The sequence below is a fragment of the Ambystoma mexicanum genome, chromosome 6q (assembly GCF_040938575.1).
Source record: "Ambystoma mexicanum isolate Mex_15411 chromosome 6q, UKY_AmexF1_1, whole genome shotgun sequence".
NCBI classification, from domain to species: Eukaryota; Metazoa; Chordata; class Amphibia; order Caudata; family Ambystomatidae; genus Ambystoma; species Ambystoma mexicanum.
The window spans coordinates 1580782594-1580795071 of NC_090937.1; positions in this window are offsets into that span (position 1 = coordinate 1580782594).

Here is a 12478-nt window from a genome sequence, read left to right on the forward strand (position 1 = left end):
GCTTCTTCCCCTGCTCCCGTGTTGTGAACTGCTCTGAAGGTTGGAACTGCCTCTGTAATGATACAAAAGGTTGTGAGGATGCTGTGATATGGCTGTAGTTCTCAAACCCTTCTTTCCAGAACGTGGTGAGCATGCGTTTGCCCATATAGTCTCACCTGTTAACCTATGATAAGCTCTCCATCCGGCTTCTCAAGTGCAGGGGCGCTTTAATTGGGCCTAGTTCCTTCATTGGCTCTCGTGCGTGGCAGCCCAGACCGGCTGTGACTGATCAACTTCCAAGGCAAATGTTCTTCAACAATGATTATTTTAACTAAGGTAACTAAGGTAGCAGTTAGATTTTATTTGTAACCGTGTGTATTTGCGGTTTTATTACAGTTTGTTTGTAGTATTCTGACAGAAGGAGTGCCTTCAATACTTTTATTTAGTCATTCTGTTTGTAGTTGCTGCTAAATTCGATTCTGTATTCTTGCTCTGACAAACCTCACTTACTAGCACACGCCCGATCGTTTCCGACAACTGTGTTGTCACCTGGGAGACCGGAGCGTTTGTGGACTACATTTCCCAGCATTTCTGTAGTCTCTGGGACTACTTAGCTTCACGTCAGGCGCGTAAGCGCCGGTTATCTCCGGTTTGCTCCGGGTGTGCTCTGCTCTGCCACCCCTCTGTCAGGAGCGTCTCTACTTGAAGCTAAGAGCCCACCCTCCACTAGATGCAGCACAAAGTAGTGGAAGGAAGGATGGAGACCGCCGAAGACACTGTGCGCACAGAAACTAATCACGCTAACATTAGCCTTCATAGTGGTCCCCCTGGAAAAGAGTATCAGCCTGAAAGTGGGCCTATTGAATACCTGTTCAATGACCAAACATGCATTAAATATCAGGGATTTGATCTCAGTTAAAAACTATGACATATTTTGTATTACTGAGACCTATGAAAGACCCTATTGGGCCTACCTGTGAGCAAGCAATTCCGGCCGGTTACACAGTCTATAATGAGAATAGACAGGAGGGTCAGGGTCGTGGGGTAGCAATCGTTGCTAAGGACAACCTAAACATTTTTAAAGCCAATTTTAGTTGCAGCGGGTGTGAGGCTATTCATTTGAAACTAATATTTTCACATAACTACTACTTTAATCTAGTGGGAGTATATAGAACTCCTGCACTGGCCTCGGACTACACTACTGAATTATGCTCCCAATTAGCCACCTTAAGATCGACGAATGCATCCACCATAGTGGCCGGAGATTTTAACTATTGGCGGGGTAACAAGAGCGACAGGGGAGCCATTACTCTAGAAAAAGCCCTCAACAATCTTGACTTTTCAGTCAAGACTGAGGATGCGACAACTCCCCAAGGGAATCAGCTGGACTGGCTGTGTGCTTTTAACACACAGATCCTGGATTGCAAAACTACGCCGTGTATTTGGAGTGACCACCACTTGGTCTCATCAACCGTAGTATTACGGGTACAACCTCCACAACACAACCCACATATTCAACTAAGCAGCAGGAACTTTAAAAACCTGGACAAAGAACAAATTCAGTTGTGCTTAGATAAAATCAGGCTATCTATTCGGGAGCAAGATAATTGCACAACTCTGCTAGAAAAATATACTAAGTGCATATCAGAATTGGTGGAGCGTGAGGCACCTCTGAAAACCATGCTAGTGAGAAAAAACAACAATAACCAAAAATGGTTCACCGCCGAACTCTCAACCATGAAGAGGGAAAAAAGGGCATTGGAAAGGAAGTGGATAGCGGATAAAGATTAGGAAAGTAAAACTAATTGGAAAAATAAGGATAAGAGGTATAGAGAAATTATCAGGATGGCGAAGAAGAACTTCTTCAATGTAGAAATAGAAAATGCGGATAACAAAACCAACAAACTCTTTGATATCCTGAAGAGCATGGAAAAACCTGAAAATCTTACAATCTGCTTCTGTAGGCTGAAAAGGAGGTGTAACATTGTACAGAAGGTTTTCTCAGCCAAAATAGATAAAGCTTGGCGAAACATAATTAAAGCTAGAGAATCTGCAATGCAGACAACACCCTTAATGGAAGATGCTACTAGACCTGGTGGCGATCTTTTTAAATTTGAGACAGTCTCGGAAGCCGAATTGCTTGAAGCACTGTCCCATGAAACCGACACCATGCGCAGAAAACATATTGCCATCAAGTGTTATTATGCAACATAAAGAACTCTTCGCACCAATTCTTCTAGAAATAGTGAACGCCTCTTTCAGGGAAGGCTTAGTCCCAAAAGAACTAAAAAAGGTCACCATTACCACTTTAGTAAAGAAGGCGGGCTTGGATCCTAAAGACCCGGCTAATCTCCACCCCATAACCAATTCCAATTTTGTACTTAAAGTTCTGGACAAATTAGCCACCCAGCAACTACAATTGTATGTGGAGAACCATTCAGCTCTACACCAACAACAATCAGGATTTAGAGCTACACATAGTACCGAAACAGCGATGCTGGATCTCCAGAACCACATGCTCGGTCTGGTTGATGGAAATAAAATAGGGATGCTGATGCTGCTGGACCTAAGTGCAGCATTCGATCTGGTAGACCATCAGCTCCTCATCAAAGCCCTTAAAGAAAATGTGGCTGTTCTGAAAAAGGTGTCATTTCTTTCTGACCGCCAGGCAAGAGTCCATTGGGGCAACAATTTCTCCGACCCATGCTCTATACTCTTTGGGGTTCCACAGGGTGCAAGCCTGTCCCCTATGCTATTTAACATATACATGCGGGCCCTGTGCAGCATCCTGGTAAAGTCCGGAGTGTTCTTTACAAATTACGCTGACGACACACAACTCATCCTTGAGCTAAGTGGAAATCACGATGCTGATAGTGTCACAATAGGGAAAGTATATGGGATGATTGACGAGTGGATGCAAGCTAATTGGATGTGTCGAAACGACACAGACTGAATTGATGACCTTTGGTTCAAATCGGCAGCTAGCTAAACTAGTAGGGGAATACAAGTCCTTTCAGATTAAGGACGCGAAGATTCAAGTTTCCTCACAAGTCAAAACCCTGGGAATGATGGTTAACTCCGAGGCACAGACCAACTACCTTCAAAAGAACACGGCCTATTACCTCAGGCTCATAAAAGCCATAAAGCCCTTCCTGAATGAAAATAACCTGACCACAATAGCCAGAGCCATCATTCTGTCAAGGTTGGATTATGGGAATGCCTTAATGATAGGGGCCACTGTCAAAGACCTGGCTAAATGCTAAGTTATTCAAAACGACGCAGTAAGGCTGCTTAACAACCTGAAAAGAATGGACCATGTAACAAGCCAAAGAAGGTCGCTTCACTGGCTCAAAGTGGAGGAGCGGATAAAATGTAAAACTCTCACGCTAGTACACAAGTGCCTGTATGGCAAAGCCCCCGGCCATCTAAAGAAAAGTATAGTTTCATATGTTCCGCAGAGCAGCCTGCGATCAGAAGGTATGGGCCTTCTGGTCACCCCCAAATTCAGACTGAAATCTGGACTGGGCAGGTCCTTTGTGGTCCTGGCCCCACACCAATGGAATAACCTGTCAGAGGCCTTGAGAACAGAGGATAATCATGTGGCGTTCAGGAAACGTCTCAAGACTCACATCTTTCAGTAAGAAATATATTCGTTAGGAGACACGTTGAATGGCGAGACCTTGTCTTTCATGTTATGTATTTTTTGTCCTAAGCATCCCGATGCCTGCGGGCTACCGGCACTATACAAATAATTATCCGTTTTAGTTAGCAATGTTTTTCCACATGATCAGTGTTCATATCCCTAGTAATGTCTTTCTATCTCCCCAGTAGATGAAGGCCCAGTGGAGTCGCGCTGCTGGAAGTGACCCCGAATAGAGCCCTGAGGAGTCCACAATGTCCAAATAGATGGTAAGTTTGAGCCCCAAGGTCAAAACCGAGGGATAAGTAGAGCACAACCTTAGCGAATTGTCTGTATGTGGTTTCTGACCTTAATTATCCTTTTTTTCAGCAGGTATGGCCTGGCGACACCTGACGTGTTAGACCAGAAACGACCCTATAGTATGTATAGTATGTTGGCCAGAAACCAATCGCATCATGTGACAAACATCGCGACCTAAGAATCGTCAATGTAACCAGAGGGCGTCCATTTTGTAAAATGTCAGCCATTTGCTTTTTCCTTTGGCAAAACGCTTTGCAAATATATTCTATGCTTCGAACTCGCACAGAGTGCGAGGCCACGGCCTGAATGCTGAGATAATAACACGGACAGGAATGTCAAACTGTGCAGAAATACATTGTTTTTCTCTCTCACTAAGTCCTTGAAGTCGAGCAGAAGCTGCATCTAATCAGCATACCAGGTGCCGGGTTGTCTTGCAAACGCTGTTGTAAAAGGCAGTTAAAACATTAATTATATTCTTCTAGCGGTGCTCCTTCACGGAGAGTGGTATTTTCGGCTTCATCACTATCTGACCCTTAGCTCATGAACCGAGACACACAAATAACATAGTAAGGAATGTTTCCCTGCTAAAGAACATATCTTTGCCGAGCTAGAGCTTCATGTTCCCCATAACAGAAAGCTGTCTCTGCTGCCTTTGTTAGAATAACTATGTTTAGACTGAATGAAGACTTGTCCTAACGTGTCATAATTGTCAATCACTGAACCCTAGCATGTATGACATGTATGTGGGCGGATCGAATTGCCTTCACAAAGATGTCTAATGTATATATATTGCTGCTTGATCGCATTTCACAGTCTCTGGGAACACATGTCGTGAGGAGTTGAGACCCGGTCGGCGGGCTGAGAATACTTTGAAATAAACCAGACTTGTTTGGAAAACGAACCTTGTGTCTGACGTGTCACTTTAGTATGTGGTTATTGTGCTTTAGTTTCCATATGCGGTTTTTATGGCCTAGCAGACGAGGGCGAAGACCTGTCGGCGGGTGATGGATGACTGTAGCCGCGAGGATGCTGCCCGAGGAGAACACCCGCGTAAGTGTTCAAACTCCGGAACAGGTAAGGAGCGCTGCAGGTGGTAGTATTGCTGGAGTCATGTAGTCATGTAGGACCGCTCTAGATGATGGTGTTGCAGGTAAGATGAGCTTCAGGCGAAGGTAGTATGCGTCTCGGGCGATGGCCTTGCCGGAAACAGATAAGGTGCGCTTCAGCGATGGATTTGCAGGAAAAGAGGTAAGATGCGCTTCAGCAATGGTTTGCTGGAAACAGGTATGGTGCGCTGCAGAAGATGGTTGGCTGGAAACAGGTAATAAGCGCTTCATGGGGCGGTGAGCGTTACACTGCATGAGCAGACTAATGTGAAGGAGCGCTGCAGGTGGTAGTATTGCTGGAGTCATGTAGGTCCCAGCCACGCCCCTTTTCTCTGCTTGATGGCTCCACCCTGCCACTCCCAGAAGATGCTGCACGTGTAGCCCAATGCATTCCTATGGCCACTCCCGGCCTAGGTGCACGTGGGGGCTTAGCAAGAGATGAAATTGCACACTTTTTTTTCTTAGTGCGCGCGCGGAGGACTGGGTCCAACTGGACCCTTTAAGTGATGTCAGTCGTGGTTCTTACCCTGTGGCCATGACACACATCACGGATAACTCGAGGTTCCCGTCCATACAGTAATTCGAACAGGGAGAATCCTGTTGAAGTCTGGGGGGGGGGTGCTTCCCAACTGCAAATAAAGCCCATGGAATCATCCGAGCCCAGTTTCTGCTATACTGTTCCACCAACCATCGCAAGATGGTTTTTAAAGTCTTATTAAACCTATTTACAAGACTATCAGTCTGTGGGTGATAAACTGAGGTCCTTAAAGTGGAAACATGCAATCGTTGTTTTACTTCCCCCATGAGTTTGTTCATAAATGTAGAGCCCCGATATGTCAGTATTTCTTTTGGAAAACCCAACCGTAAAAAGATAGGAAGTAGGCATTTCAAGATCTGCTGGTTGGTATTGGCTGTCAGGGGAAAAGCTTCTGGATAACGGGTAGAAGGTTTCCCCATGTCCCCTGTAAGGAACTGACGTTGGCAACAGTAAAGACAGACACCAGTGATCACAGTCCAATGGTGTTTATTAAACTGTATAAATGGGTGAGAAACACACCTAATCTAACCCTAAATCTAAGATGGGAGCAAGCTACGACCATCAAATAATAAGGCCATCCCAGAGGCGTTTTGTCAAATAAAAAAAAGGGCCTAAACTAAAAAAAAAACTATTGTCAATCCTTACTGCCAAGTTACAAAATAATGTGGGATAATGTTCGCCAGAAAAGAAAGAAGTGTTCACAAAATGATAAGTCAGGATGGTAAAACTGGGGTCTCCCTTCCCCACGTTTTTAGCACTGGACAAGGCGGGACTCTTGAACACAGCACACTCCTGGGCTTCTCCAGCACAAGCTTACAGTTAGTTTCCAAATTCTGTGATCAAGTCTCTGTGTCAGAGGGCCTGATGTACTATAAACAAACAAAAGTTCCTTTCAGTTATCTTCCCGTCGGGTGATTTCCGTGGATCCCCCTCAACCGGGCTCCGATCCTTTTTATAACATTGTCTTCCCTTGGTCGGGTTCTCATTTGCCAGTTTCATACAGTTCACTAACTCATAATACCTTGCAGGAGGCACTTCCCTTACCTTGTTGTAGCCCCCAGTAAGGTTTTCTCTGAAGCCCCAGTTAGGCTTTTAACATTTTTGTGTTCGTATGGCGTTTCCCTCAGCTAAGACCACTCTGCAGCTGTTCTTTAACTGGGCTTTAAAAGTTAAATAGCACACAGGTTCTTTGTTCATAACAAGTTGCCGTTTGCAACCTTCGCTCAACACCATCCGGTTTACTATCGATTCTCCCTCCGACTCGCCGGCTGTGCAGATCGCCTTGTCGTTTCTTGTCTCTGGAGTCAAGGACAGTATCACAGTAGCAAGCGCGTCTCCCCGCTTTGGTTATGAGTGCAGGAGGGTCCTCTGCACTCTTGGCATCTGTTACACCACACGTCAGCTGCAGTTCCCGGTCTCATCATTCCTTTCATGGAGGCTTCGTGGGTCTGGGTTGAAAAGGGCAAGGGCACTTCCCTCCTTGTCGTCCTTTCCAGTCTTGCCGTCTTTCTTCTTCGTTTGAACTGCCGTCCTGGAATAGCTGCTTCCTCATGGGTTCGTCCTTGCTCAAGGTGTGCTCTCATGCTCCGCCTTTTATCCCTGTGGGGAAGGGAATGGGCTATAAGGAGTGTTTAGTTATTGTCAATTGCCTGACCTTTGTGTTGGGACACGTCACAAATCTGGTGTTAGTCCGTTGTCTTTCACGGTGTAAGAAAGTGTTTGTGTCGGAAGAGGCCTGGGGGTAGAGCTAAGTATCCTACAGAGTAGGATGGGGAAAACGTGTTATAAGGAAGGGGTTACCGTGTCTCACCTGTGGTCCACCCAAAGGAGCTGGATCCAATAGCGATGGCCGTGTCCTGGACACCTGGATGACAGATCTCTGGGGATTAGCAGGTGACACACCTTCAGGTGTCTCACACCCATGTCCTAGTCGATTCTGATGGTGGCAGCCATTTTTTTCTTCTTGACGATGGGAGATGTGATCACACGGAGCACATCTCCTCTCAGGAATTAAAAAGAAAAAAAAATAATGATCTGTGCCCCGGGCCTACCCTGGGGTGCAAATTACTTTCACGCCCGGGCTGGCGGGAGGCCTACAAAGCTCGGTCTGGCGGGCTATGAAATCCTGTGTACGCCCACCAGCTCTGGCGTGAAAGGTATGTTATCTTAGTATTTTCTCTGATAAGCAACTAACAAATATAACATCCTTAAAGTAGCCAGTAATACGTGTTTTCACATAACCATATGGATAGTATTAAAAAGCTAACACCTGACATCTGTTGAATAGTGTTTTTGTTGGCTGGAGAAAAACAGTTAACCATATCTTAACATTGTTTTGGGTAGGACACCATCAGGCACATTTTAAGTCTGCCTAGGAAAACACAAAATGGTTTCTTTTCAAGACATTACTTTGAAATGGAAGCAAAATCGCACTTTAAATAAGCTAAATAAGGTAGAAAATTATTGTATGATGCACATTCTTAGCTGCTGGCACCAGCAAAACCTTTCTTCTCCCACTGCATTAATAAACTGTTACTACCCCAATTAGATGGATGTCTGTATCGTACAGCAAAAGGCAAGATGCAGAAATTCCCGACTAGCCTGGAAGAAGCCATTGCAGTATTTAGAGAAGTTAATGCTTTATGGTCTGGTGGCCACACCGGCACAGTGCAAACGAGGAATGCCTTGTCATCACAAATGTATTGGCCAGGCATGTCCAAACATATAGACAAATGGGTAAGTATGTAGGTAATAATATATGATCATCACATGTATATCTAGATAGAATTCACTGTGTATGTCTGACACTGAGTTATTCTTGTAATGATTTGTGGATTGTGAAGTCACAGGCCCTCACGCTGATGGTTTTGTTACTTTCATTTGTCCAGTATGTAGTGTAGAAACCTAACCTAATGTGCTGCAACATACACTAAAGTAAATATTACGTTTCCACTGATTGCAAAGTACTACAGAAACAGAGAATGTGGAAGTATAGATGCACCTTTTCAACTATGTTGGCAATCTATATTTTCTTAGTCGATTTAATGTTTCTGTTTCATCCCAGGTATCCCCTTGTGAAGAATGCCAGTAAGGTGGTGAGATATTAAATGTTAATCCTGTCCTGCACAGCATAAGGTAAAAAAATATAATAAATATGGATTAACCGCCAAAAGTACTTTTAAACAATATTAGTAGTAGTAGTGGTGGTCATTTGTATACCGCATTTATCCCTTGAATTATATGGCCTCAATGTGCTTGTGCTGGGAACACCCTCGGGTGGGGGGCGGAAGTCCAAGGTGTGGGAAGTAGTGTGAAGGCTAGAATGCGTGTGCATTTGGGCAGGATAAGGACATAGGATGGGTGGGCAGGCTCCGTCACGCCACCCATGAAGTCAGGCACTTGGATTGGTGCTGAGTGGAGAGGGATATGTGTGATAACCAGAAAGATTCCTTAAGTGTCTAGTTAGACTGATTTTAGTCGTATGCTGCCCCTGCATTCATTTGGAAGATGCAATGTGCACTGTTTAAGCCCGGAGGAGTGCTATGTGCCTACCTTGACCAGAATGTTGGTCCGGGGTTATCACTGCATTCTAATGTATGTGCGATGGGCAGGCTATCCGAAAAACATTTCTTGAGTAATAATGACCTGCCTCCTACTGTTAGGGGCTATATACAGGATACGGGAACGTCCAAGGCTGACAGTGGGGGTCAAATGGGCTGCCCTCTCCAAACAAAGCAATTCTTGATGGTTGGGTACAGAGATAGGGGCAGGAGAGTTTCAATCGTGACCACCCTGTCTTACTTCTTTAAGGGGCAAAATGTGCACGATGTTCATTAACAGAGTTGTATCTTAATACTGATTATCAAAGGTCTCTCAATAAATAACGTAACACAAAGAAAACATCCTGCACCTGTTGTGTTACCTGCAGGATGACATCTGCTTATGGCATTCATATGGTTTACCAAATGTAGGTTTCCAAAACCTGGCAACTAGTTGGATTAATCTGGTTTGCCCCCCTTGCATGTACACCTGAAGGCTATCGGTTCATCTTGACTGCCACAGATTATTATTCTAAATGGGTGTACGCATATCCTTTAAGAAAGAAATCTGCAGTGGAGGTAGCAAAAAAAAAAAATCTTACTACAACGATATATGAGCAAGAAACGGTATAGAGAAAGGGTTCTAGACAATGAACACTCCAGTTCTGGGCTTTGTTTTTAATTGTGACATGTGATAGTCTCTTTGCAAGGTCACAGGTAAGTATAGGTAAACCCGATACCTCCAGTGGACAAATTGTGAGAAAGATCCTCGTTACCTTGCAATTAAGAAGTTTGTTTGGATGAGCCTTTAATATGGTTGTTGTTGCTGTGAAAATTGTTTTTATTTGTAGTATAGAAAAAAATGTCTAGAAAAAGTGGTCAGCCGACACGCGTTTCAACCCATACGGGTCTTTCTCAAGGTAGGTTGGGTATGTGGGTGAGGGTAATCTCTCATGGATATCCAAACAAACTTCTTATTTGCAAGGTAACCAGATCTTTCTCACGATATATGAGCAAGGTTGCCCACAAAGGATTCTGTCTGATCAAGGCTCAGACTTTGTAAATCATGAAAGTAGGTTAAAAAACTGGTTTGCTAGTACTGGATAGAAATATTATATCCATCAATTCATGTTCTTTCTAGCTATAGGTTTTGTCAATGGTAGTCTGTACAAACCTCAGTAAATAGTAACATGGAAAAAAACACCTTTGGGAAATATCAGTCCAGGGCGTGTATACAAACAACATACATTTCTTCATCCAGTTGATCCATTTGTGATTTTTTTAATGCTTGATTAGGCAATAAGCCCTGTCCATAATGCCCCCCCCCCCAGATTGGTGCTTCTCCAGCATTGGTTCTTTCATCGAATCACATGCTTGAATATTCCCCGTCGTCAGAATCATTGGTGATTTAAAATAATTAAATATATACATATTTTCATAGAAAAATTGCCCAATGAGGCATTCACTTGTGTAGTCGCTCCCCTAACCAATGAGGTGGCAGGGCTTAAGCTCCGCCCCAGACAGCCATCTTCAGATTTTTCACCGCAGTCTAACAGATAGAAAAAAAAATATATATATAAAGCTCAGAGCTGGAAGATTTCTTCTTCTATCTTTAGCTGTTAAAGTTACTTTTCTAAATGTATCCTATTTTAATCTCCTAGTCAAGGACTGTTTGTGATTTTCTGGGCAAAAACAAAGAGGTGATGGCTGGAAGGATGAGAATGAATCTTAACCACTGGCATTGCTCTGGGTAACCCTCCAGACCATCGTTCTTCGCCTGCCAAGCCATTACAGAAGGGGAAAGACCATATGCAAATCAGGCTTGGCCCCACCCCAAAAGGGGCAGTCGAGCCCGAACTGCTAGGTCACATCCCTTCTGCACGAGACCACACGCATCCCCAAACATGTTTCGCCCTTGTTGGGGCTCATCAGTGAGGAGCAGCTTGGGTCTCTAGGCCCAGCAGGCACGGGACCCACGTCTGGGCTTGGACTCCAGGTGTAATAGAAGTTCTATTACACCTGGAGTCCAAGTGCCACTCTTCAGACGAGGAATCTGCCAAGACAGTTCCTGTTCGATCTCAAAAACCATCCGAGAGACAAACTTCTAAAACAAGGGCCTCTTCAGTGGAAAGAAGCACTCCCCACCTTTCATATGAGCAACAAAAAAGGTAGAAAAAACTTCCCTCACACCTTCCTTGAGCTCTGGGGACCAGTAGAAACACTACTCTGAGGACAAAACGACCTCTAAAAAGGTAACAAGGCGGTTTCTAAAACTTCGTTGGGGGGGGACGATCGTACACGGAACCGCCATCTTCGAGCATATTAGTGATAAAGGTTTGCCGACGACTAGACCGTCAACAAAAGCGCCTACGACTACTCTCCAAACCTAGTCATCGAAATCATCGTCTACGAATCAGTCGTTGAAGGAGACTCACCATTCGTCCATGAAGATCTCGTCGATGGAACCAAGGTCTCAACATTCGGTGACAAAGTCCTCGTCGACGAAGCACCAATCATCTGCGTTGTCGATGAAACCATCAACTTCCACGTCGGCAGGTAAAGACAAGCCAGAGACGCCGTCCACGGACAGCACAGTAACGGCGAGGACGCCGTCCATGGAGGAGAACACAAATAAACCTAAAGACACGACCCCAAATACTCCAGAGGTCCAGGAAGAACCAATAATATTACAATTGTCACCTATAAAAAATATCATTCTGCAAGAAGACTTTTCTGACACCGAATTCACACGAGAAAAACCTAATCTCACCCCTTAGGAGAATAGTTCACCTTGGCCCCCCACCACGGAGGATGTTACAGATCCATATGACCCTATGCTCATGGAGTCAATGCAAAGAATTATTGACGAGTTCAACAGCCACCAGAGATCCCAACCATCGGTGCCAATCGGCTCCAGACATAGGAATTTGTCCACTACCTCGAGGAACACAAGATACCCTCAGTGAGACAAATCGCCACATTACAGCACGTCTAGAAGCTCTCCTACCAGTAACAGAGCCCATAAAAGGCCACGCTCGCCGGAACACCCTCACAGACCTAGAAGCAGAACTTGCAGTGCTTCACCGACAAGAGTCTCACCACAGAGCTCCTCGCCTAGACCCAGACCACGCTCGCCAATAAGGAATCCAACGATAATACCTTCAACTGCTTAAGTTTCAGATTGGCAGGATGACCAGTTTAGAGATTGTTCAGACCCAGAGGAGAGGGAGATTACTCACGACCCAGACAGACATAAGTGAAAGGGACCACTATGTAATAGAGAAACCAAGAAAAAAGGATTCCCCAGAGTAAACCTCACCACCAGATGACTTGGTATCATTCCATACCATTATTGGCAAGGCGGCAGATCTTTTCA